Source organism: Dermacentor albipictus, chromosome 1 (assembly GCF_038994185.2).
Source record: "Dermacentor albipictus isolate Rhodes 1998 colony chromosome 1, USDA_Dalb.pri_finalv2, whole genome shotgun sequence".
NCBI classification, from domain to species: Eukaryota; Metazoa; Arthropoda; class Arachnida; order Ixodida; family Ixodidae; genus Dermacentor; species Dermacentor albipictus.
In genome coordinates, this window is record NC_091821.1 from 415,114,453 (window position 1) to 415,141,293 (window position 26,841).

General features: G+C 46.6%; 1 protein-coding gene and 1 long non-coding RNA gene across 8 annotated transcripts in view; one reads left to right on the forward strand and one right to left on the reverse strand.

Moving 5' to 3' along the window:
* Positions 1–26,841, forward strand: part of Epac (Exchange protein directly activated by cAMP) — a 415,242-nt gene that overhangs the window by 174,373 nt on the left and 214,028 nt on the right. The gene's annotated exons all lie outside the window — the stretch shown is intronic.
* Positions 13,432–26,420, reverse strand: LOC135908844 (uncharacterized). The gene is made up of 4 exons (XR_010566459.1): positions 26,058–26,420; positions 24,246–24,332; positions 17,893–18,106; positions 13,432–13,628 (listed from the first exon to the last, which is right to left on the reverse strand). It is a non-coding gene; the product is annotated as an uncharacterized lncRNA (long non-coding RNA).

Sequence of the window (26,841 nt, forward strand, 5' to 3'; positions counted from 1 at the left end):
GGCGTAGTAATATTTTTGCTTTATGTATTTTTTACTCGCTCCTTTCATTTGTTTCAGTGTCCCCCCCTCCACTTCCTTTGTTAGGCCGACCTACTGCACAGGTTGCCGGACGATAGTCCTGTCTATTTTGGGTGCATCATATAAATTAGATGAATTCTTCTTTTTTTCTTTTTTACATCAGTGTGTGCAAAGCACCATTATTAACTCTACGTGACCGGAAGTTTGCGCAGCGTGATGCAGTCGCCGTCACCGAGGTGTCCTGGTTAGAGACTATATAGTTGGGTGCGGCAGGTTCACGTCATTGTAGAACCTTTACTGGTATGTCGCATTCCGATGGCGGCAGTATGCGTAGCGGTCGTGTACAGTGACCTCACCGCGCCGTATGGCATGGCGTATGCGCCGTGGTCACGTCCCTATGCCGGCCACCCTTTGTTTTTCTTTCTTTTATCGCAAATAGCAACTTTGCTGCGGAAGGTTCAAGCTTTATGAGTAGCCGCTTCCCCAGAAAGTATCAGCAATATTTCTAAGTTCGTAAGTATCACCTTAAGTAACGAATTGTGATTTACTGTTGCCGAATGTCTCAACGTTGCACAGTTTTTAATCCAACGAGCTGCAGATTCCATTGAAAGAAATTCGAGGTGGTAGGATGAACGTTTCTTCATTTTCTGACAAGTCCACGTAATGACGTTGTACTTTTAATCCCATTTCCCTTTCCCCAATACCGAGCATGTAGGTCCGAACTTTCATTCAGGCCGACTTCTCAACCCTGGTGTCATAATAAATCTCTCTCTCACTCTTTTTAACTAATCCTAGCTGTACGGAAGAGTCAGTCATGCCGCGTTCTCGAAAAAGCAACAGGAATCGCTGCGCTAAAGCACACGAACGATTCACTTATTGGTTGCGTGCATTACAAAAAAAAAAAAGAGGGAACTAAAAAAGACAGCATATTTCGCCATTTCTGACGGTAAGTAGCGCATCGAACATCCCGTGAAACACGGTAATGCCTACAGCGAAGTGTCCCGTGTGCAGCAGTATTAGCCGCAGTGAAGTGACATCGAGCCGCAGTCAGGATGCAGGGGGCTGAGTTTACCCGCAGTTCGATGTCCCAAGGTCCTGTTTTCTTGCTTACGCTGCCCAGAACTAGCAGAAACAATTCACCGACACAAATATGCACACCATAGCTGAATGGGATATGTGCCTTTGTCCTCGTCTCTGTTTCCCAGTGCGAGTTAAAGAACACAAATTTGTGAAAGATAAGTCGAGATACCGCGCGCTGCGTCCTTTTCCGTATAGCCGAGACGTTTCTTTGTGGCAGGCGAATCAAATATGTGCGCGCGCTTCCACAGAACTGCACCGAACTAACGGTACGGGCCACAAGCAACCTGCTGCTCTCTGCGCAAAATCTGGCCCGGGAAGCGCCAACGTCCGCTGCGTTCTGCCCACCTTTGCGCGAAGTTTGTTTTGTTCGCTAGGATTCCACGCACCCACGGGTCGGTATATGCTGAGAAAAATAGATAATTCGGTAATACAAAGAGCGCGGTGTGAGCCTGCAGCTATGACCTGCATTCCTGCGATACCGACGCTGCCTACGCGGAGAAATAAGTTGTGTGCACGTCTGTCACTGTTCAACACGACAGGATTACGGGCTTTGTCCTTGTTCGCACTATTGTCACGAACAATTTTGCGTTCTTTACAATGCTTAGTTTTTTTTTTCTCGTCAGCGAATGTTCTTATCACGTATAGTAGGGTACGGAGAGGAAAGGAGGATGCTTCGATAATTAAGGTGTGTTATCGCGCCTATACGTTATTCCGAAGAAGAGAAAATGGAAATGAAGATTCGGTTTTTCCTACATTTTTGCCCTTCTACCATCGAAAGAATGAACCTGTGAACAATTTGTGACACCTTATCAGGTCGGTAATTCTCCAATTAGATCGCGTCGTACATCGCAAAACAGTTGCTATTCTGTGCGCTACGGTTGCTTTTAATCGTCATCGGCACGTGTCAAATGTTATCACCGTTGACCGCGTGAACTCCATCGGTGTGTGGTGCTGAACCTTCAAGCGTAAAGGGATTTCTTTTTTTTTCACGATATCTGTTTCTAGTGTGTTTGCGGTGGTGTATAAACGTTTCTGCCAAATTAACAACAAGAACGGACGATTGCTTTCTTAAGGACGCAGGATCGGGCAAGTGTTCTTGTCTTCAGTTGCGCCGCGATTTCTGTTTTCTTCCTTCTTTTTTTTTTAGCAGTATTTTGGGTCTGCCTTACTTATCGCATTTCCGAGAACGTAGAGAACTAAATATGAGACGGAGCGAAAAACCAAACGAACAAACAAAACAATCCGCGCATTAGGCGGAAGTGGAGAAATGTTTCTCTCTTCAAACTTCGTTCACGGCATTTTTTTTTCGCTACAGTACATGCTGATGAACTTCGCAGACACCTACGGTCCTCGATGCTAGCGACATGCTGTCAGCCACCCGGCATGCGATTTGGGTTAAAGGTCCGTGACATCGGGAAGGGGGATACGAAGCGGACTGTTTACGCGCGAGCGGCTTTTAATTGCCACTTCGACGAGTGTACCATTATAAAGATTTTGTTTTTGTCTATGATAAAGCTGTCTCGCCATGGCTGTATATAGTGCGCGTGCTGATAAACGCCTTGTTTGCATTCTTTGGCGCACGCGGCCAACGGTCGGCACCGCATCCTCTCTGCCAGCTATAGGGCTCGTCCGCGTGAAGTTATGCGCGATCTTATCACGCACCGTCTCGGCGGCGCGGCCGCCTTAACTTTTTCTATATTTTTTGAACTTTTGCTTTCGTTGCATGTTTTCATCGATTCTCGCGCTTTCTCCTTTCCTTCTTTCTTTCTTTCTTTCTTTGCCCAGTCGATGTGTGTTTCCCACGTTCTCGGCCTTGAAGCAAGAGACGCGCCCTTGTTAGCGCCGCGATGCGCGTCCCGGAATGAGCGGAATTCGCGCGCCATCGATGCGATGTGTCTGAATGTTCGCTTCGCGTGCTAAGTATAGACGGGAACGTATAAATTACGAGCTAGTTCGAAGTGGAGCTCTGCGTGCAGGGACGGCGGAATTTGCAGAAGCACGCAAAAATAAAATAAAAAGAGGACCCCGGACTATCAATGGTCGATGTAAGGATGACAGTTGAGCATGGTTTTAAATTCGAGTTAGTGTAATAATGACTATACTCTAGAAAGAGAAGCACAAAAAAACTTTGTAGGGAAAGCGAATGAGCTTAGTGATACCGGAAAAGAAAACATATTACGACAGTATAAACTATAGGGGGGCCTCTTATCGCGCAATAAAGGTTTGTTACTGCGTAACTACCCAACGCTCCGCGTGTAGCTCTCTGCAGGGGGCTCTCGTGCCTGCATATCCCAAGCTCATTCGCGTTATCTCGAAGCCTTCTTAAGACTGTTGAGGGTGAACACGGGTCTGGGCTTTTGTGATTTCCTTCAATGAGAAGCTATAGATGTGCGTGGCCCTGGCGATTTACGTAAGCGTACCAGATGTGGAGGAAAGAAAAATCGCAGCACGAATGCTTACACAGATGTGTTTTTTTTTCTTTTTTGAAATCGCCAGGAGCCTGCATGCAAAGCACCTTTATCGCAAACTTACAATGTCTGGGATTTCACCAATACCCTTTGTGCGAGCGATAATGGATGAAGCCTGGCTGTTGAATAGACCCTACTTGCTTGCTCGGTTCGATGGTTATTCATTCGACGCAACCCGTGCGTACAAACAGCGAAGCGCGAACGGCTGCGTTCGAGAAGGCGGTTCGGCTAAATTTCGTGCGTGTAAGCCCCCTCTCGAAACTTCTCGTCGCCTAAACCCCAGTAGACGCAGCTCCACAGTTCGCCTCTATATGCAAGCGTGTGCTTTTGTTGACTTCGGTTTTTGAAAGAGACGGGATTGGACAAGCGGCTGTGAGAGTGATGTCACGTACCGTCAGATAGATGGACTCCAACGGACGATGTGTGTGTGTGCTGTGCTATGCGCTCTCTCTCCCTCTCCCCCTTCCCTATCTTTAATCTCCCCCATCCCTCTCCCATGTGTAAGGTAGCAAACCGGTTAATCTAAACTGGTTAACCTCCCTACCTTTCCTTGTCCACTTTTTCCTTCCTTCCTTCCTTGTTGGTTGAACCACTCTCTTTCCCTTCTTATCCCTCTTAACCCTTCCACCCGCGCAGGGTAGCCAACTGGAACAACCTCTGGTTAACCTCCCTGCCTTCCTCTGTATTCTCTCTCTCTTGTTGGTTGATATACGCGCTGCACGTGAAAGGGAAGCGACGCGATCGCGCCTTTCCGCGCTTGTTTGTCGAGAGTCTCCAGTGTGGAACGCGCTGGGCGCTACGAAAAACACACCGGCGCTTTCTCCGTCTTCTTCCCCTTCCGCCTTCAGCGAGAGGAAGACGAAGCCCGCGGGGAGTGGAATCTCGCGTGGTGGGAGGCGTTGGGCGATTTGCTTACGCAAACGCGGCGCTTTACGGGCGGCCGCTTGGCACCGACGCAAGTACGCGCGCGCTTCTCTCGAAAGGTTGGTCCCATCGATCACCCGCGTTTTTCGCCGACGACGGCGTTTTAGAAAAAAAAAAAAGCTGCATCCAACTCTCGCCTTGTTGGATTCTGTTAACTCGCTTTCTCATGTCCTGCCGTCACGGCGTCGATGAAAAAAGAAAGAAAAAAAAAGAGAAAGAAGAAAGGTAAATCGACTGTTGCTGCTGTTGGGTTCGAACTTGGCTTTCTTGCTTCGATTTCCGGTCTCGCGCGTGCGTAGAAACGTCAACGAGCGAACAGGGAGAATTGCAAGTTCGCGGTGAAAAAAAAGTATTGTGATGTTGTTGTGAGCTCAACGTGTGGAGATCGCGCGCTGTTGTGATCTGAATACATTCTTCTACTTATTATATTATACTTGTTCGTTTTTTAATTCTTTTCCTTCATTTCTTTTTCGTTTGAAACTGACACACTCGCAATGCCGACTACCTGGGTACTTACGTGCATTTTTGTTGTGGACCAGGGCGCATATACAACAGACGTAAATTCAAACAGTATTATTACTATTATGTGAACACGAGTAGCCGTGAGCATTATAGGGTTAGCATACTTCTTTATATTACTTTATATTGATGAAAATAAAAAAATAAGGAAGTCCCCGAAACGAGTGCTATGCGTAGTTCTATGAGATTGCGATGGGCGGTGCAGGATGTTAGGTAGGTGCCGTTTTGGTGACACGCTGTTACTGCCTTTTCTAATTGTTTTAACACTGTTAATTTGGACATTGCACGTAAGTTCATGTTCACGGCTGGGCGGAGCACACGCAGAGCGTGCCCTTCTGAAACGCACTGCGTTAAGAGCGTCTCCCGTGGCCGGAGGCGTCCTGCCTCACAACTTCACCTAAAGAGAGCGCTATACCCAGTTCCTACCTTCGCAACTCATGCTGCTATTACTAACGTTATCTCCACCGCCTGGACGGCAAAAGTAGCCGCGCAGTGTCAGCTACAGCAGACGGGACCCACGACGAGGACGAGACACACCGGCACGAAGCCAAAGCACGCACCGCAATCGCCGTCAAGATCAATCATAGCTCGCGCGAGGTCGCCGGCAAAGGCTGGCTGGCTGCTGCTGCTGCTGTTGCTGCTCGCTCGTGCGCGTCTGCTCTATTTAAGGCTCACGGCGGCGCCTGCGGCAATGGCGGCGATTATTTAGCGCAGAGCCCACAACCAACCGCAATCGCTCGCGCTTGCGCCCGTTGTACGTAGGACACCGTGGCTGCAGGGCACGCGTCGGTGCGCGCCCGCAGGCCCTGCTCCGTCTGCACACGTGCCTGTCGCAGTGAGGGTCACACAGCTGACAGACGCGCGCGCGCTGGAGCACTTGCAATAACGGGCACTGCGAACGCGCACACGCACGCACGCACACACACACACGCGCGCACGCACACACACACACAAACACACACACACACACGCACACACGCGCACACACACGCACGCACACACACACACACGCGCACGCACACACACACGCACACACACACGCACACGCACGCACGCACACACACACGCACACATACACGCGCACGCACACACGCACGCACACACACGCACACACACACACGCACACACACGCACACACACATACACACACACGCACACAGACTTGACGCATTCGCACTGAGTCACGCATGCGAACACACAAACGCACGGGGCGCAAGCGTGCGCACACAACAAACGCGTCGAGTGGTTGTGGCTGGCGCAGATTCCCGAGGCTATTTGCAGCCACACCGCGAGTGCAGAGAGGCGTTGCAGGCGTGCACCGGTGATTCGGAGTTTTTAAACTGGCCGCGCGCGAGTTGCTCTCGTTGGGTTATGTAACGCACGGGTCGGTCACCCGTGCGAGGGACTGAGCACGTTTCCGTGCCAAGGTTCGCTAGTAAACGCGCGGTTTGCGGAACGAGAGTCCCTCGGCGAGGCGAGGCCTCGCACGGGAAAAGTTCGAGATCGTAAACAAAGGCTCGCGGACCAGCGAGGCTCCGGCTGACTGATCCTCACTTTTCTAACTCCTCGGCAGTATCTCCTGCCGTTTTTTTTTGTGCTTCTGTTTTTCGCTGATTATGGTTTTGTTTGTCTCCGGTTCGTTCCATTTTAAAACAGCGTTTCTACGCAGCGTATAGTGTGTGGCATATAGCGATACGTGCGGAAAGACCTCTGCCAGCTACTGTCCTGGGGTAGGTCATTCGAAACCTGGCTCTCGGTCTTTGTTTATCTCCTTTGCCATTTTCAGTCATCATTATTAGCCCGACCAACCAGAAACACGACTATCCGGAATAGCCCTGGTTGCTGACCGAGAGGCGTTCCTTTGCGCAAACTTAGGGAATGTGCGCTTGTTTAGCTGATTTATATCTGGGTGAAAACGGCAGCAAACGGGCAGTGGAGCAAAGGAGAGATAGAACCTAGCCTCATCCTGCGCAGAATATGTGCCACCCGAACTTAGCGAGGAATAACAAACATGTTTTAAACTTTCTTAAAACAAATGCTATTGAGCATCCAGAATAAAGATAAAGAAGTAGGGCTGCTATCCTCGCTATATAACAATATTACTCCGATAAAGATTACGTAACTACATGCTTCAATGCAAAACAAAGTTGCTGCTGCATTTTCCAGCGCCGGAGGGCAACTTGTTGTATTGAGGGAAAACTAAATCGTATCACAAATGCATATGTATATTTCTGTCCACGTGAGCAATGCTGAAAGGTGCAAGAAATCAAGTGTACTCCTGCATTGCAGACACAACCTTGGCCATTTTCGCCGACAGGCATAGGCTCTCCTGGCAATATGTATACGTCAGTGTCGTGCGTGGCGGCCACCCGCCACTTGAACATTGAGGTTCGTAATTATTTCTGTTTGTTAATTGCTCTAACGATCCGGTTTAATCAGCGCTTACTGTCTTTCGTTGTCATCGACTATTATGGCTGGGTACTCAAGATATTGAAATCGTGAGCGGATTATTTACTGTCGCAGATAGTCGTCGACAGCGTTCGCTTCTTGTTCCCAATAGAGATCTTTAGTATGTTCCGCATTACGCGTACACCGCTATGAAGTGCCCCCCAGATTACGTACGCGCGCTGACTTTTTCATTTAGCATTGCGGGCGTTGTGTGGATTCCGTAGCTGTAGCATGACATCACGGCGGAGCCCTCGCTACCCGCTTCGATCTGTATTGAGCCCCGTTACTTGCTCTTCGTCGCGACAACGAAACATAAAACGTAAAGTCGGCTTCCGCTTAACCCGATCTCTCTTCGAGCAGTGTTACGTCCTCTTTTTAAGATCAGCCGTCTGTTTCGACGGCGCCATGCCTATCGAAATACAATATCTTTGCTGCGAAGGTGCTTCGATTTTTGTGAAGCAGATGGCGCCGCAGCCTTTGGCGTTGGACATTCGTTTGTCATGCGGGTCGCTCTGTTGCACGCCTCAACGGAGAACATGCACATAGAGTACGTAAACAAGTCAGAATGCTACATAATAAAACTGTCTATGGTCGCTAGGACGCACCGCTCAGTCATGTCCTTAGGAAGCAGGACAGGGTCGCAATGTACTGTTATACTCTGTAGAATGGCGCAAGTCACGTTTCTCTGGGGCGTTGTCTCTTGACGTCACAGGCATGTGGGCTCCTGCGCCCATATCCATGAAAAAGACAACCGCGGGCAAGCACTCTGCTTGCGTTTTTTTCTGTGATACCGGATTTTACGGTTTCGCTCCATAGTACCGGTCAACGAGTTCGCAAAATGTATGTGCAAGACGGAGGTTGTGTTTGCGCCAATAGACATTAAAGCTAGCGCCCTGATTGGTCGTTGAAATTAAAAAAATAAATATGTGGTGTTCAGCGCAAGTTTACCACTTGCCAGTTCACCTAATGAATGATTGGAAGAGATCATTCACGCAGATGGGTAAGATTAGGCCAATTAGTGGTCAAACATATTCGCTTAATGCTAATACGCACTCAGTGGCATGGATTGGACTTTACGTCCCGTGCGGACTTTAGTAATTGGACTGAAATATGGGTCCAGTGCTATGTGGCCACACTTGGCCCTCGTGCCTAACGAGCTCTCGACATCTATGTCGCTCGCCGTAAGATGTGGCCACCAGCGACTGCTTCACTAATCGAAGGCAAATTCGTCGTTATACACAGAGAACAGGTCATTTCGAACCGAGCCGCGCGTACAAAGAAACGAGGTCGGCATTATCAAATGCGCTTACGAATCCTCGTCTCCTGCTGTCGCCGCGAAGCTAAGAGAAACAAACTATAAGCTTTTTTTGTTTTTTAACGTCTCCCGCAGTGTTTTAGCGACAGCCCGTGCCCTGCGTAATCTTGCCGAACTACCACAGCCCCCCTTTTCTTCCCTTTAGTTCTGTAATGGCACATTCATTTTAACGAGAATCGATCACGGCGGGCCGCTCGACGCTGACGGACAAGGGGGAACCAACGTGGGTTAACAGAATCTCCACCGAGTTCGTTCCCTGAGGTGAACACTGCGCAGGTGGGCGACACGTGGCGGTGCATTTGGGAACCACACACAGAGGCCGGCGCGAGTGGCGCAAGGCTTTATTCGGCCCATTCCGCTTTCGTCGGCGGCGGTTCTATGAAATAGCTTTCTTTCTACGTGTAGCCCAAGCGCATTCATGGCTTATTCATTGCCCCGGTGCGATGCCGATAGAACCGCTCTCTCCTCGGATCGTTCGGTGCCTCGTTAGCGAACTGTCCCGAAGACAGTGCGAGAGCAGCATAACAATGGCGAATAAAAAGGAAGGACACGAACAGCCGAGGTGTCCCTAATGATGGCTGATTCATTGTTTCTTGCCCGCGGTGCTGCAGTATAAGCCCTGTCCGAGGTGTGACGGCGCGCTTTGAGGTCGCGCTCTTCTATAGACGTGTTTCTAACACCTGCTGCTCCCCTCGGCTGGGTTTGTACCGCCCGAAGGAGCAAATGGGCTCGGGTATTTCGCACAAGGCTGTGCACGACGTGGTTTGTTTCTTTTTTTTTTCCGTAGTAACCTTCGCTTTCTTTTGTCCTGGGTGTTCTTATGCCCTGTCGTATCGCGTTGTACATTTGGGCTCCATAACCAGCTGTGATTTGTCAGAAAAGTTTAGGAGTCCAAACACAGGCCGGGCGCATGAGTGTAGGCGTAGTTAGTAATTCTCAGTGCATTAATTCAAAATGCAAATGGGTGTCTGCTTAAATGAACAAAGTAATGCAATTGACATTGTTTTGTCAAGTGGTAGGCCTGCAAATCAGGAAGGACGTGCGACTCGCGAAGCTCTTGTCAGGAATAGTATGTCAGAAATAGTTGGTCCGCACCTTGACTGCTGCTTGTCTATATAATATACAGCGACTGGCGAGGACATCTGCTGAATCGAATAAACCAAAAGATATCGTTGGCCTAATTTGTGTCGCATAACAATCATACCGGTGCTTTTGAACATATGGAAGTCATCGCGATCTGCCTTGTGTGTTCGTCATTTTTGCGTCCTCGTGCCAATGCTTGGAGGAGGAGGTATAAGGAAGGAGTAGCGCTGGACAGGAGCGCGGACGTCCGCCAGTCAGGAAATGTGTGCATACGTGCAAACATCTTCTCGATCTATTCTCGATAGCGCTCCCTGAAAATATACGTGGTCTCACTCACATTTATAACAGTACATGTGCTTAATCGTACTGTCATGGTGGTTTAGCGCAACGAGAACGGCGACGCTAATCAATGTGTGGCAAGAACACAAGGCTGGGTGTTTCATTTGTATACTATCTCTCATCTTGGCGGATCGGCGATACTTTGTAGAGATAGTCTGTAAATGCATTTTGATATGTATCTCTGTGGCAAACTGAGTCTAAGTGTACAGACTGGCGCGTGACTCCGGCACTCTTCGGTTTGTTGCTTGAAGTAGAGCTTCATAAAGGGCAAATGAACACTGATATGAAGTAAAATGCGACCCGAGGCATGTTTGCGATAAGAGGAATTCTTATCCCACAACACATGCATATTACAGCTAATGAAATATCGGAACGCCGGAGGCGTGGATCGGTGCAGCACTACTCACAGCGACATATGCAGTGGCATGTTCGCATCGCAAAGTGGCAGAAAGTTTTTCTTCTTCTATTTAGTTTTTTTTTCTTTCATCTGTAGTAACGGCATGGGCCGCATATTACGTCGAAGGATATGAGTCAATATACGTTCGTGGTTATGATGTTGCCGGCACTTTTACGACAGGAGCAAATTTTTACATATGCCTTTCATTGAAACAATAGTTTTACGTTGCCGTGGTTCACTGCAACGTTTGAAGATGGCGCCACCAGTCCTATCGTGCACATCTACGTACCAAGGTTGACAGGACGTAACGAATGTGTTCCACTTCACTTCCTTCTCGCACTTCGTCAGCAAATCTGCCGGTCGTTAGCGGCAGATGAGGACAAAGAAAGGCAATCTCGTGAAAGAAATGGCAGAAATCTCGCGAAAGAAATACCGACCCTTTATTCCGTAACAAGAAATCATTCTAGAGACAAGCTAAATGTCCCTAATCATTTTGAATCTTCCGGAGTATGTCACAAATCGTTTCTATTCAATCCCCGAAATAAAGGGGCTGAGGTGCTCTGCACTGGTTTAATAAATTCGTCAGATTTTTTTTTTTTTTAGCGATAGGCTAACCTTGTCGCCGGTTGTGTTACTAAAGAATTAGTAACACATTATTAACACATTACTATTACAAGAACGCTTGTAATGGAGTGGATATATATATATATATATATATATATATATATATATATATATATATATATATATATATATATATATATATATATATATTGTTTAGATAGAACACTGATTGAGCATTGTGGTATACGCGCGACGGCTCGCAGTCCTGTATCAGCTAGGAGCCATTGGCCTACTGATAAGATATGCCAACCTTCTCAACAAGGGAACGCCGTCACCCAGCAGCCTAAGATACACCGACATTCCGGGACGGCAGTCATTCATAACTATAGAAACTAGTCATCACAAATTTCGCAATTATATCAACTTCTGTCACTGAGGAAGCCGCGGAACGTGGCTGGCATTTGCGTGCCGTGCCCACGTGAGCCAATCGTTTCGCAACGCCTGCTTATTATATAGAAAGCGCGCTACACGCACGCATGACTCACGTATGCAGCTGGTCGCATGTGTATGTGTACTGCACATGCGTCGCGCGACTGCGTGCGCCGGTTTTTGCCGACGCAAGTCGCGAGTTAGCGTCACCATATTATACCGCTGACGTGCGTGCCCTGCCGCGGCAGCGCTAACCAACTCGGCAACGCGTCCTTCCGTCCAGCCCGAAAGCACCGAAACAAAGCGCGCGTTTATTATATTGCGCACGCCTTGCGATCTCGCACGCGTCCTTGCCTGGACCGCCACTCTCGCCCGCACCGTACGTTCGGTTTCAAAAGGCTCCTCCTGTGAGGGAGGAGGAAGAGAAAAGGTTTGGAGGTGGAGAAAGGACGCCCGGCACGGAGCGACGGGAGGCAAGCTTCCAAGCGTCGCCTGACGCGTAGCCGAGGCGACACGCACGCTGCAGCGCCCGGACGCCGACGCCGTTTCCTGCGCTCGCACACAATGCGCCGCTGCGGTCCAAGCGGCTGACCGCTGCCTCGGATTCGCTTGTGCGCGCAACCTTCGTCGTCGCCAAGACGCCGCATTACGCGCACCGCTGGTTTCGTCCTCGGCCTTCGCCGGCCGTTTCCGCGGAGGCCCGTGCGTCGTCGCCTTGCGCAATCGTCGCGTCTCGGCGTCTTCGAGCGTGTCGGACTCTCGCCTGATATCACCATCGAGGGGGAGGGAATGGCGGAAAACAGTCGAAGTGGAGCCAGTGTGTGTGAGGTCGATGTGGCATTTCCCTTGAGTGGCCAACCACTTCGACTGCAGACCACGTATACCGGCTGTCAGAAACTTTGAGTTCAATTCAGTTTGTCATTCGATCGGTAGAAGCGACGGGTCGTGTGTATACAAATGGCATACTGACGCAATCAGCGCGAGCTTGCGACTCGCGCTTACTCAGAATCCCTCGTCCACGGGCAACAGCTGCCAAGCCTCTATCCCAATCACGTAGTAAGTTCCGAGGATTGCCCAGTATCTTCAGGCGGTGATAAAGAATACACGATGCATGCGCCATACAGTGTAGCCTGCGGGCTGCCCCGTACATTAAAGAGCATCACAGGCCATTTATAGTGCCCTGCTTCGTGCGCCTCTGAGATCTGCTTGTCCCTCAAAGAAAGTTGTAAGGTACTGTGATCACCGAAACTTCCTTAATAAGCTAGAGTTTCGTTAGTTCCTGGAATTGACCAGTCACATCACTCCGCTAAGAACGGCCATGCACTATACCCAGTACCGAATCCAGAAAGAGCTCTCAATTTGCTAATCCTCCTCTCCTCTTTTTCTGCTACCCCTATTGAAAATTTGCCCGATGCTGGGCATAGTGGAATCCATCATCCATCATCATGGTGGATTATGGTGATGGGTGGTATGCCGGGTGACGGGTGGCACGGTGGGTGCTGGGTGACATGGTGGGTGACGGGTGGCACGGTGGGTGCTGGGTGACATGGTGGGTGACGGGTGGCATGGTGGGTGCTGGGCATGGTGGTTACTGGGCACGGCGGTTGCTGGGCGGCACGGTGGGTGATGGGTGGCACGGTGGGCACTTGGTTGGATATCATCGTGGGCGCAGCACGTCAAAGGGAAGTTGTGTGATGAATTGAAGGAGCAGCCATTGCTATGCGGAAGCTCATGACGGGCTATCTTTATGTGATGTTGAGTCTTGTGAAGTGTACAGTCTGTATATACAGGTTGCCAAGATGCGGCTATTTTCATGCCATAACGAATCAATCTGTAAAGCACCATACTACGTAGCATATCATCACACTTTATTGAAAATGCATCACTGGACTTGTACTGTATTTACTTTTCCACTCGCTTGCCCTGGCGTCCCGCTTGTGTAAAAGAAAGCTCCAAAGGTGCTTTCGCAGGGAAGCAAGGTGGTTCTCCGGATGTGGTGTAGGTGGCATCATTGGATGGTCACTTATATATTTCTCCAGGCAGTCTAAAAGGAGAGTGCAATAAATATATAAGTAAATTGTTTTTCCAATGATTTCGAGCAATAAGTGAATGAAGAAAATCTGCTCTAATCACTTCAAAAAAAGTTTCAGATAACAAAATGCAGCAAATGTCACACACAAACATGCTACCCAGGGCGCAAGCCAGCACAGGTTTATTTGCAGTGAGAATGCATACACATGCATCACATAGTTTTGCAGATTTACATGGAATTTTTGTATGTTTTTTGCCAAAGCCACGCCTCTTCTCATCTGGAGGTTGGCTTAACTGCAAAATTTAGACACATGGGAGCTGTACTCAAAGCCTTATGGGGTGGATATTTGGCTTCTGATTTTACATAATTTGTCTGCTCTTCGACCACCCAAATTCCTGTCAAATTCGGAGAGCCACAATTTGGCAAAATTTTAGGATGCTTTGCGTAGAACAAGATCAGCTGTGCAGATCAGAGCGTACATGCGAATAATGTACGAGGTGCTTTCTTTGTGTAGCAGTTCTTTCCTCATTCTTATACTTAATTAAAATGAGATCACTGAAAGTATGCCGAAAGTGCTGATAGGCCATGTCTTACAAACTTCAATAATCAGAACATCTAAAATCAAGAAAGCGGCTGACAGATGGAATAGTACACTGTGGTATGAAGGTTATAAACACGGATGAGGTGCCTCAGAAAGGCTGGCCAACGTTTCGATAGGAGCTATCTTCGTCAAAAGTGGCCTGGTCAGCCTTGGCATGTTAGTTTTAAAGGACTAGTAGGGTGACGTCACGTGCAGTTGTTGTCAGTGGCAGCTGGTTGTAAAGGGAGAGACTTTAAGGAGAATGAGTGCTGTCGTCTGACGTCTGTAAGCATGATTCCTAAGACGAGGGCACAAGACCGTGAGAATAGGAAGGCGGCGAGAAAAGAAACGAAAGAAAAGGAGAAAAAAAAGAGATGCCAAGAGGCAAAAAAAAGAAAGACAAGAAAAAGAAGGGCATGGGAGCATGTTAAGGAAGTGAGGGGTGAGGGAGCATTCAGGAGTGCCATTGGCGGCATGTTTCTGCCGTTTTAGAACTGGTCAGGCGGTCAGTGTGCGAGTAACAAAAAAGACCCCAAAAGACATCAGTTGAAAGAATGACTTGAGTAGCGTAGCAGCAACGCGTCGGGTAATGTTGAAGAAATTAAGATGGCGACAAGGAGTCTGGGATGCAATGCATGTGGTAGCTGGCAGGCAGAAGCATGATGTTTTAGGGATGTCAGCCTCAGTAGCTCAACGCAGGTGTCGTCACAGTGGTATATAGAGCTGGTGATACCCTGTGTGACTGATGCGCAGAAAAAGGTATCCTGTCATCTGGGATTTTGGATTGTGGTGGTGAGGGTGTTAAAAAAATATGATAGAAAACAGACAAAAGGGAGGAACTGAAAGTGGAATAACAAATAGGAGGGTTACATGAGCAAAAGCGGGCGGAGGCAGGTGTACATGGGAAAAGGGGTCATACAGTTGATATAAACACTAAAACATGAAATAATATAATAAAATGAGTAGTAAGCAGGTAAAAATTAGAAACGGTGGAATAGGTTGAGGTTAAGAATTAAGTTTAGCTGGTGGCACAATGTGTTTTGTGCCTTGGTTGATGACATGAGGCTTTCCGATTTAAGTTACAGCTTTAAAGTTTTTAAATATTCTAAGTTGCTATGTGTTAAATTGATTTCCATTGGATGTAGGCATTTAAACTTGTGTATGAGGTATGATTCCATATATTTCCTCTAGCGAGGTGAGCGGAAATTTGTAGTCTATAGAGCCTTGCTTTGTCACATATGACATGTTCATTGAAGTGGCTGGCTACTGCTTTAGGTAAATGGTTTTGTATCTGCGCGATGACCGTTCAGTCTTTTATGAATTTTTTGTCCTGTCTCACCTATGTATTATTTGCTACAAGTGGCACATTCTAGGCAGTAGACTAGATTGCTTGATGTGCAGATGAAACTCGAAATTACCTTGTTTGAGTAATTTGATGCTGTACTTATTACTGTAGTAGTAGATTAAATATGTTTGCATGTAGAGCACCCGGGCGGCCACAGGGACTGGTTCCTAACTTCGTTGTTGTTTTTAGTTTGGCACGTACAAGAATATCCTTAATATTAAGTGTTGCATCTCAAGACTACTCTGGGCAGGGCGGGAAAAATCTTGTTTCTGGTTGCTGGTGAGAATTGGGTAGTATTTATTGAGGATTTTGTTCATGTTTGGGAGTGTGTTTGAGAATTTAGTAGTAAGAGGCGCTGTTCTTGTGACCCTAGGGTGGGGCTTGAGCACTTCGGCTCAGTCAAGTTTGGTTGCATCGGTGCAGGCTTTCTGAAGGGCACTCTTTGGTGGTTCCCGTTTGATAGGGTTTCTTTAAGGTGATCAAGTCTATCTATGTAGTCTTGGTGTTTAACACACATGTGACGTAGCCATGTGCTTGGCCTTTAAAGATGCCTTCTTTGCAATGTGGCTTGATGGTGGCTTGTATATTCTAGGTACTGTTGTTTGTCAAAAGGTTTCCATACAGCATTGTCATTAGTGTCCCAGTGTCAATGTATATTGCTGTGTCCAGAAAGTTTATGCGCTCCATTGAAGATATTGATGCGAATTTTATTGTTGGGTGAAAAGAATTTAGAAATCCTACATATTTATCTAGGCTGTCTTGACCATGTCACCATATTATGAATATGTCGTCTATGTATCGTAGGTATGTGTGAGGCCTGTCAGTGCAGCGCAGTAGGAAGTCTGTAGAATCCCCATAAATATGTTCGCATAAATATGTTTTCCCATGTACATCTGCTTCCGCCCGCTTTTGCTCATGCCACCCTCTTATTTGTTATTCCAGTTTCAGTTCACCCCCATATTTGTCTGTTCTTTACTATATTTTTTCGAAACACCCTCACCAACACACTCCAAAGTCCCAGGCGCCAGGATACCTTCTTCGGTGCCTCAGCCACACAGGGTATCGCCACTTCTGTGTACCGCTGTGACGACACGTACGTTGAGCTACTGGGACTAACGTCCCTAGAAAGACCATGCCGCTGACTTCCAGCTACCCTATGCACTGCATTCCGGACTCCTTGCTGCCATCTTAACTCCTTCTAAATTATCCGACGCATTGCTGCTATGCTACTCAAGTCATTCTTTCAACTAATGTCTTTTCGGGTTGTTTTTGTTACTCGAGCACTGACCGCCTCACCGGCTCCTTTAAAGCCACAAGAACATGCTGCCAAAGACACCTCTGAATGCTCCCTAACCTCTTGCTTCCCCAACACCTTCCTTTGCCCTTCTTTTTCCTTTCTTGTTCTTTCTTTCCCTCTTGGTGTCTCTTTTTTTCTCCTTTTCTCCCCGCCTTCCCACTCCCACTATTGTTCCTACGTCTTAAGAATCATGCTTACAGACATCAGGTGACTGCGCTCATTCTCCTTCAAGTCTCTCCCTTTACAACGAGCTCTCCCGACAACTGCATGTGATGTCACTCCACTAACACTTTAAAACTAACATGCCGAGGATGACGAGGCAGCCTTTGAGAAGATAGGTCTTCCTAACGAAACATTGGCTACCCTTTCTGAGGCACTTTATCCCTGTTTATAACTTTTACATCCCAATAATGAGAATAGTGTTTTGAAATTGCATGGCTGTGAACGCTGCAGATTGTAAAGCATCACATCAGGTGACCACAGTCAACACTTAGGAAGGCAGTGGTTTAAAAAGCTTCTTTTAGACCATACAATTTGCCAAGCTGTGTCGGAACCCAATTTTCTTGAGAAGCATTATTTCAAAAAAGTTAAATGAAAGCTGATGCGTGAAAAGCTACAATAACGCATGCCAAGTCTACATTAGAAATTCCAAAGACAATGAGGTGCTTAAATGTTCACTTCTGTTAAGACAACGAGCAGCAGGTGAATGCAAGCTATCAAGGTCCTGTCAAAATTAACCGCTCGTGTAGCCACCGGACTTTCTTGATTGTTTTTAATTGAAACTGATTATGGGGGAAACTTTGTGGGCGGTTTTCGCCGGAAACCCATATCCCGAAATTATCTTGTGGTGCTTTTCATACCCACAGAGACATTTAAATTGTGTGTCGAGACACAGTGCATATACAGCAGAAGAAAAAGATATAATATATAGGCACTTGCCTCATTCTTGCTTTGGCATTTCTTGTCGCTCTGTATACATCATGTAATGCTAACTCATTCAGATAACTTGTAGATATGCAGTTATGTTTCTTAAATGAGGTGACTGTTGACTTACTCTTCAAAGCAGCCACTTTCTCTGGTGTTGCCGGAAGCTTCCCAGATGCGCGGCACATTGTTCGGCAGGCCTGTCCAGTCAGGCTGCTTTCACCTGCTTGCACTGGTGTCCACAGGTGCCATGCCACCTCTAATGGGCACTTTCCGTCGGAAGCAGACTTGAATATGTAATGCCACTTGTTGAGTGGCATCACAAATCCCACACCAATCTGTACCTGCAATAGATATGAAGTGTTTTTTTCCTGAGCAGTATTCTTAACACTAAAACGCACTTGTATACAACAATATGATATAGGTTAATTAGGTCCGTCAATTTCTGATGCAACTCTATAATTTACAATTTCTGCCCCTCGAGCAAGTTTTAAAAAAACTGGGGTTAAACCCAACCTCACCAAGAAATTCATTTTTGTGTAAAGGATTAAACTAATAAAATTTTTCCATTTTAAGGGCAGCAAACACTCATATTTCGTACAGTCTAACCTTGCAATAATGAAATTAACAGAGAAAGCGAAACAATTGATTAAAATAGGCGCACCGCCATGCAGAGAACAGTGCAAGAACGAGTGACGTCAAGGCCTCCAAGATTGCAGTGTCACACGGAGAACAGTGCAGCACATGTTACCTAGAGACCTACGCGCGCCAGTCTCCAAAATCCACCACCATCACAAACTACATGGCCTTGTTCTAAAGAACACTGGAGACATGCCTTGAAAGTATGATTACCCTTGCATGGTTGAAAACAAGTGAATTCCCTTGTGGGCTCTGAAAACCACTCGCACCACTCACTCATTTCAGCAGTTATATTTTCGTCATGACTAAACTGCAGCGACGAATGCGCCAAGTCCCGTCACAACTTCAAACTTCAGAACTCGGTGTGCACGCTCCTTTTACTGCGACCAGGTTTGAAATGTTTGTTGGTAACAGTACAGCGCTAGTACAGCGGCAGCGGAATTATCTTTAGGGACAATTGCACCTTCTACATCTTTTTGTAGGTTTTTGCGCAATATGTGCATTGCTGCTTTTTGTCATTAAGCCCTTCAGTTGATGTCTAGCGCCCGTTCAGACTGTGTCTCTTTGTGTGTGTGTGTGTGTGCCCTTGCACTTGTCATGATGTTCAAGTTCAGCTACCACCAACTAGAACTAACTTTTGCATTTATCAGAAGTACATATTAGCACGCTTTATAAAAAGCCAAAGGATTAGCAATATGCTGACCGGAAATAAGAAATGGTAAGAATATTCTGGCTGAAAACAATATTTCATGTTTATCAACACTGACGGGCAAGTAATTAAGAAAGTTGGTGTACGTTAATGTTTACCTTTTGAGTGACACAAGGGACAGAAAGAAGACAACTAGACACAAAAGCTACCAATTCAACATTAATTTTGATGCAAAAATTAAAGATAATATTTATACTGCGTGTGCCCTTCCAGTGCACAAGCGATCTTTTAAGACAAAGGGCACAAGTTGCAATACAAATGTACAAAATCATGATAAACAGTACTTGCATAAAAATAGAACAAATAAGCACAGAGTGATCACTATTCTGTCATTTAGAGAGTATTCCTCTTTGTAATGCAATCATAATGAGCACTGGCTGACAGATGTCCCTCTTTTTTAAATGGTATGCCTCAGTGATATTGTTGATCAATTGGTTGCCTTAAGTAAACAAAAGAGATGAACAATCTAAATCTGGCGTACATCACCAGTTGTGTCAATGCATTGTCAAGTGGGATGAGCATGCTTGTCCCTTGAGTGAAGAATGGTGCTGTCCTGGGCACATGCTTATACACCGGCCAGTCTGCCCCATGTACAAGACCATCCATTCTTAGTACGAAGATGGTGCAGAGTGGCCGAACTCCGCGGATTGCCAGCGCGCATGGCATGGCTGTGCAACGGAGCTAAGCGGCGCAGGCGCACAGGGGCTTAGAGGTGGGACTTCATGTCATGTGTCATCCGCTAAAGCATGGCGTGCTCCCGCACTTTAGCAGATGACACGAAGCTCCACATCCCCCCTGCACCATGCACGCTGGCACTCCGCGGGGCGTGGTCACGCTGAGTCGTGTTCATGCCAAGAGTTGACGACCCCGTACATTTGACCAAACATACACATGAACAGAGGCATAGACTACACTACTAATGACGGACACAAGACATTTAGTGGTAATTTACACAAATCTCCCTTGCCTGGACGCCTTTCTCAATGCGTTTGTGGAATGCTATGCACACATATTTCGAGCGAAAAAATAAAGTAGGTAGGTATGCAGCACAATCCACAAGTGAACTGAGAAAAGCGAGCAGGCAAGCGAGGTACGCTTGGTTAAACATACCACGAAATATATCTAGTGCGTGTTAGGGGCAGTGTAGTGCATTCTAATGTTAGGAAGCTGACAGGCCAGGAACTAAATATGTGCCAAAGAAATCACCACATTTTACTGAGAAGACCGGCATGCTCGTCTGACTTGGCCGTGCATTGCCGCGATAGGGCTTGACGCCAGATTAAATTAGTTCATCTATTTCCACCCACGGTGAAAAATTGACAAGAGAAATCAGAGAGGCATACCACAAGACGTCTGAGCAAGCCCCCATTATGAATGCATAAAAAAAGGCGTCCTTTCTAGATTACAAGGGATAGAATTTAGTCTGACTATTCACCTTTTTTTACGCAAATACTGTTTATTGTGATTTTTCACCTTTTTATTACAACTCACATTTTCCTTCTGAAGGAACTTGTGCACAATATAAGCACACATTCAGTGTTATTTTTATTCCTTCTATCAAAATATTCAGCCATCACTGGTCATGTTTTATGGTCTCCCTTCCTTCACTGTGTAAATTTTGTCCTCAAGAGTTATATGAACTCACTGGCAAACTCAAAAAGACACTACAAATTTCACCTAGAGGATACGGCTGGTTCTCAGAAAATGCACAAATACGGCGACAGGTGTCTGTTGGCACACTGTAGCAATAATGGGTGGAAGCTACCTTTGACATTGCTGCAATACATCAGTTGTCACATGGCTACAACCCTTAAGAAACAACAGAAATGTAAGTGCACAGCAAAAACAAGCAGGTTCATCAACCACAAGTTTGACTTCAGCAGCCAGAACATAGGCAGTTTCATATAGCTAAAGCATTAGCTAATATGTGGAAAATACATGCACAAGCACCCTTAGCTTGAAATACCTGCATACCAATATAAAACCATGAGTTGCAGTGCATATGATGCTTGTTCATGACACTAGTATTTTGTGAAAAATACTTTTTGGATTACGTACAATGCTTTCAATTCATTTGCCCAGTAATCAAAGGCTTTTGACAGCATTACACTTTGTACTTGCTAGTTGAAAATATTCTCACCGGAACAGCACCAAGCAGAATAAATAGAAAACTGCCCACTGTGCTAACCTAATATGTGGAGAGACCCAAAGTAATAGAATTATTTCTGGACAGCTGTAGACTTAGAGCTTGTTGGCTGATAATCACTATTAAAATTACACCATTGCCAAGCAGATGTTCTGTGTGGTGCTGTTGAAATCAAGTTCACTTGATGAGCAACATAGCAATAAACAGCCAATGCTTTAGCAATAGCGAGCAGGCAATCTTGCATGTGCAAAACTGCATGCTTATTTAACGATAGTGCATCAATAGACTGAACTATCTACCAACTATGTGGTCTATGCAGTATAGACAAAGTCGAAAACGATGCAACTGGACACAGACTCTGCCACAATGCCTACTTGCATGAATGGGTATAGCTTAAGAAGAATATAAAAAAATGTAGAGAAAGACAGCAAGCTTACTAGAAAACTCCTCACTGCTGTAGTACTTACAGCACAGTGAATACTGGCCTTCATGTACCATTTAAAGAAATTCAAGCTCGTGTCCATTGTTCTGGGAACTTGAGAAATAATTGTGAAATTAATGGAGAAGGTTGGGCTAGTTGGCGTTGACACAGCTCCTGTGACATAGTTACTAGCACAAACAAGGTGTATGGAATAAAGGTCGGACTAGCCAAAGCGGTAGACTTCAACTGACAAGCTTTATTCAGAAGAAACACGCAAACAGGCCACCACATGCTCAGTTAATGTGGAGACAGATGCATAAACGAATGTGCCACATAGGGGATAACGAAATGCACATAAAGGCTGATAAGCATCCACAAGAAGCCATTACAAAGCATTCACCAGATTTTTCTGAAGACACAACACTTATTTATCAGCTGGTACCAGTGATGGAGTGCTTATGCATTCATCAGCAGCTTTCGAAATGCAAAACACCCCAAACATTTCCCTATATAACTGCCTGGCAAACTGACTGAGCACTGGTGTGTTATGAAAACATGGGGAGCACTTATGGGTACTTTAACAGTGATCAGCCAAGTAGCCAGTGCCTGTGAGAGCATTTACAGCGTTCCGGTACTCCCCAAGCCACTCATTCAGGCACCTGTTTGTTCAATATACCACTTTCCACAGGGAAGTGCAATGTAGTATACCACCACTACATTTCAGTTAACAAAGCAGGTGACATGCTCCTTAGTGCATGTACCTTGACGCCCGGCAATGTTTACCAACTGGCATATTCTTGTGAGCGTTAGCGGTGCTGAAAAAATGCCTACACCAAACTTGTTCGCCACCTTTCTTCTAGGTGGTGGGACACCCTGTGTACGTATGGCAGCGCTGCACGGCTGCCACTGGGACATGCGTTACTGCACGTCCAGTGGGCAATGTGGTAGTGCCAATGACTTTCTTGTTGTGGTGGCTTTGCTGTTAAAAACATTGTGGGTGTTTTCGAACAGTGTTCAGTAGGACTCAAGTTCACACATGAGTTGCCAGAAGATGATCGCCTGCAATCATTCGATATTCGTATAATTTTAAATCATACTTTCCTTTATTATATATACTCTCTTAGGAAAAAGAAGCCCTTGCTCGACTACCGTTTGGCATACTCCATGTTAAAGGATGCATAGCTCCTATCTGCCCGAGAGCTGTTCTGGTTAAATCTTGTGCACCAGGTTTCCTGCAGCGCTCAGCAACAAGCGAGCCATTTATGTAGGGCCGGGTATCTCGATAACACCTTGGTGTCAATTAGTGGGAGCCTCATTAAAGAGGTAAAAACAGATCTGGCAGCTGCTCGGTGCAATAACGCACGTCCCAGTAGGCGCCCTGTGGCTGTGCCATCTGTACATGGGGTGTCCCACCACCTAAACAACGTGGCAAACCAGTGCAGTGTAGGTGTTTTCTTCAGCGCCACTAGAGCTCGCAAGAATGTGCAGGTTGGTAAGCAACGCCGGGAATCAGGGTACATGCACTAAGGAGCACGTCATCCACTTTTTTAACTGCAATGGGGGGGTGGTATACAAGATTTCACTTCCCTGTAGAAAGTGCTGTATTGGACAAAAGGGCAGGTTCTTGAATGAGAGGCTTAGGGAGCACCGGAACGCTGTAAACGCTCTAGCAGGCACTGCCCGTTTGGCTGACCACTGCCGAAGATGTGCTCGTAAATGCTACCTGTGTTTTCAAAACAAGCAAGTGCTCAGATGGTTTGGCAGGCAGTTAGATAAGGAAATATTTGGTGTTTGGCATTTCAAAGGCTGTTGATGAATGTGTAAGCACCACTGGAACTCACTGATAAAGGAGTGTTTGTTGTACCTTGAGAAGAACCTGCTGAATGCTTTGTAATGGCTTGTTGTGGTGGGCAGTATTGGCTTTGTTGTGCATTTGGTTTCCTCCCATGTGGCACATTTATTTATGCATCTGTCTGCAGATATTTTTGAGCATAAGGTGGGGCCTCATTGCGTGTTTTCTGAATAAAGCTTGTAAGTTGAAGTCTAGTGCACTGTCTTGTCCAACTTTTTTCAATTAGTCTTGTTCGTGCAAGTAACCCTCACAATAATTGTAATACCAACGTTAAACAATGGCAAGCATGCTGCATGCTTAGATCTGTGACATATTTGGCCCATTACATTTTTAATCCTTACGTGTGCAGAAACTGCACAAGCGTGTAGCCTAAACGAAAAAAAAAAGTGGATATAAAAGGTATAACACAGGAAAGTTTCAAATCAATAAAACAAAATAACAAGAAGTACATATAATGTGTACTAAGCAAAATAAAATGTAACGCGCAGCGAAGTGATTGATGCAAGAAGAAAAAATATACCTCAAGACATGTTAGGTCTAGTTTTAAAGTGAACAAGGTAATGTGTACATAATGTCTGCAAACACAAATAAGCAGCAAGTTGAATAAAGTTGAGCAGATATTTAGCCTATTTAGTAAGCACTGCTGAATGTCCATAAACTTATTGACGAGTGATACCGAGATCCCACTTTTACAAACACATACACTTCAGTCATACCTGACCAGACCATCCGATTACACACAGTGCTGCTGCAGCCATAGCTCCTCCCTGACGTGGGCACTGTTGTTGGTCACGGCCTTGCCACTGCAAGATAGGTTCTGTGTTAACTTATAGCAGTGGCACTTTGAAGAAGTCATTGTGAACACATGCAAGGAGCACAGAAAAAGTCACAAAAACAATGTTTGCACCACTGCAGGGTGGGAACAGAGCACAAGGCCAAAGTTACTGATGAATATTGTGATAATAGGGACCTCTTCATGACAATAAAATTTTTAAGACCTACAGCTACAGTACATTACAAACAAATGTTTGTTTACGTAACAATTCATTTTTTTCTATCAGTTAAGCAACTTTCCCTTGTCATCTCTAGTTGTGTCAAAACACCTTGTCTCAAAACGTAAGCTGTAGTAGTAGCAAGCCGTAATTGCTTAAAATTTTTTGCCCGAACCCTATGAGGGAGAGTTTGTGCGCGACGGCGACGCGCGACGGCTTTGAGCGAGAAAACGGGCCGTCGCGCGAACATATCGCTCGTTCTTCGTCGCCTGGTTCTGGAAATCTAGAATTCGTCGCTCGTCGCCCAGAAGTGCTATGAGCTAACAGAGAATAGCGCGAAGCCGGAACTGGACGTACGTACATCAGTCGAGTACTACCGCTTGTTGCACGGAACAAGCAAACGACTATTTTGATACGTGCAAGGTTAAGAACCTACTGCAAGACTTTAAAGAAATGTTTTACGCTGCTCCTTTGAGTAAAACACAGCAAACTAAATTAATAAAGCACACTTTTGGCGCATATTTGCTGCCCTCATACCGGCAACACCGGGGAGACGGCTCTCAATGTCGTCGCTCGCATAGGGTACGACTTGTACGGAACGAGCTAGCGCGACAGCCATCTACATCGCGTCTCTGTCGCGCGCAAGACCGCTCGCATGGGGTACGACTTGTAGGGAACGAGCGAGCGAGCGCGACAGCCATCTACATCGCGTCTCTGTCGCGCGCAAGACCGCTCGCATGGGGTACGACTTGTAGGGAACGAGCGAACGAGCGCGACAGCCATCTACATCGCGTGTCTGTCGCGCGCAAGACCGCTCGCATGGGGTACGACTTGTAGGGAACGAGCGAGCGAGCGCGACAGCCATCTACATCGCGTGTCTGTCGCGCGCAAGACCGCTCGCATGGGGTACGACTTGTAGGGAACGAGCGAGCGAGCGCGACAGCCATCTACATCGCGTGTCTGTCGCGCGCAAGACCGCTCGCATGGGGTACGACTTGTAGGGAACGAGCGAGCGAGCGCGACAGCCATCTACATCGCGTCTCTGTCGCGCGCAAGACCGCTCGCATGGGGTACGACTTGTAGGGAACGAGCGAGCGCGACAGCCATCTACATCGCGTCGCTGTCGCGCGAAATATCACTTGCATAGTGTTTATACATTTTTCCAATAACTGCTCACAAACCAACAACCGCGTAAACAGACATTATTTACAACCTCGAAGCATAAGTAAGTGAGGAAACGTCATTGCAGTAAGAATAGGTAAAGAGGCAGATGAGTCTTTATTATCCAACTTCAGCAGAAAAGTGGCAGCTCGCGCAAATGAGGACTGTTGCCGAACCTAATCCCTCTCACCGGAAGGAAGCGCTCACCAAGACTTTAAATTTAGCATTAAGCCAATAAACTTGCGCAAGCAAATTATGTCAACCAACGCTCAGCAAGCATCGGCACAGTCAATGTCGTCGTGGGAGTTCGATTTCTTGCGCCCGCAAGGCGCTCCAGGCACACACGAGAAGCAAGCACAGCATGCGTGTACTCACCTTTTAAATGGTACGATGCGGTCGAAAAGCGCCCTCCAAGTTGCCGGAGCTGCAAAGTTATTCCCGCATACGTGCAGTTGCGTAGTGGACGACCTGCGGAACGCTAATAATGCGCATCATTTCTTTGCGGCGTCCACCGAACTCTCCACAACCACCACGGACAAAGGAAACGCACTCCATGGCATGAAAATCGTTGGTCCACGTTTGCCTGGCGCACCACGCATACCGCGAGTTTGCAGCGAGACACAAGCTATCTTCTGGCACTTTTGTGCACGCGAATTAAGTCACAATTCATTACACCAAACGCAAAAACACGATCAAACAAACACATCGTAGCAACTCGTACGACCGATAGCACATGTAAACAAGGGAACAAGACTGGTGGATGGATACTATGAGCAACCACTTTGAAATGGGGTGGTGGGTGGCGCTACCTGTGAGCTAGGGAGTTTGGTTGGCCTCCGCGATGACTAAAATAATAACCAGCGCACACTCGCTTTGTGCCTTGTTGCACCCAACTCCATATAAATGTTGCAATACATAAACAACCATCGCACAGTTTATATTATCCGCTATACTTTAGCGCAGAAAGAAATTCTATGACGTATTTTCGATTTCCAGGAGCTTTCGCCGCATGCAGGCAGTAAAAAGATGGCCTTCGAGATTCGCATATGCCATTCTCAGGAAGCCTTCTCTGGGCTGTTATTTGAAGAAATATGTATAAAAAGGTTTAGTAAAAAAGAAAAAAAAACGGTGTGTAAAGCGAGGGGGTGGAGCCCCTAGC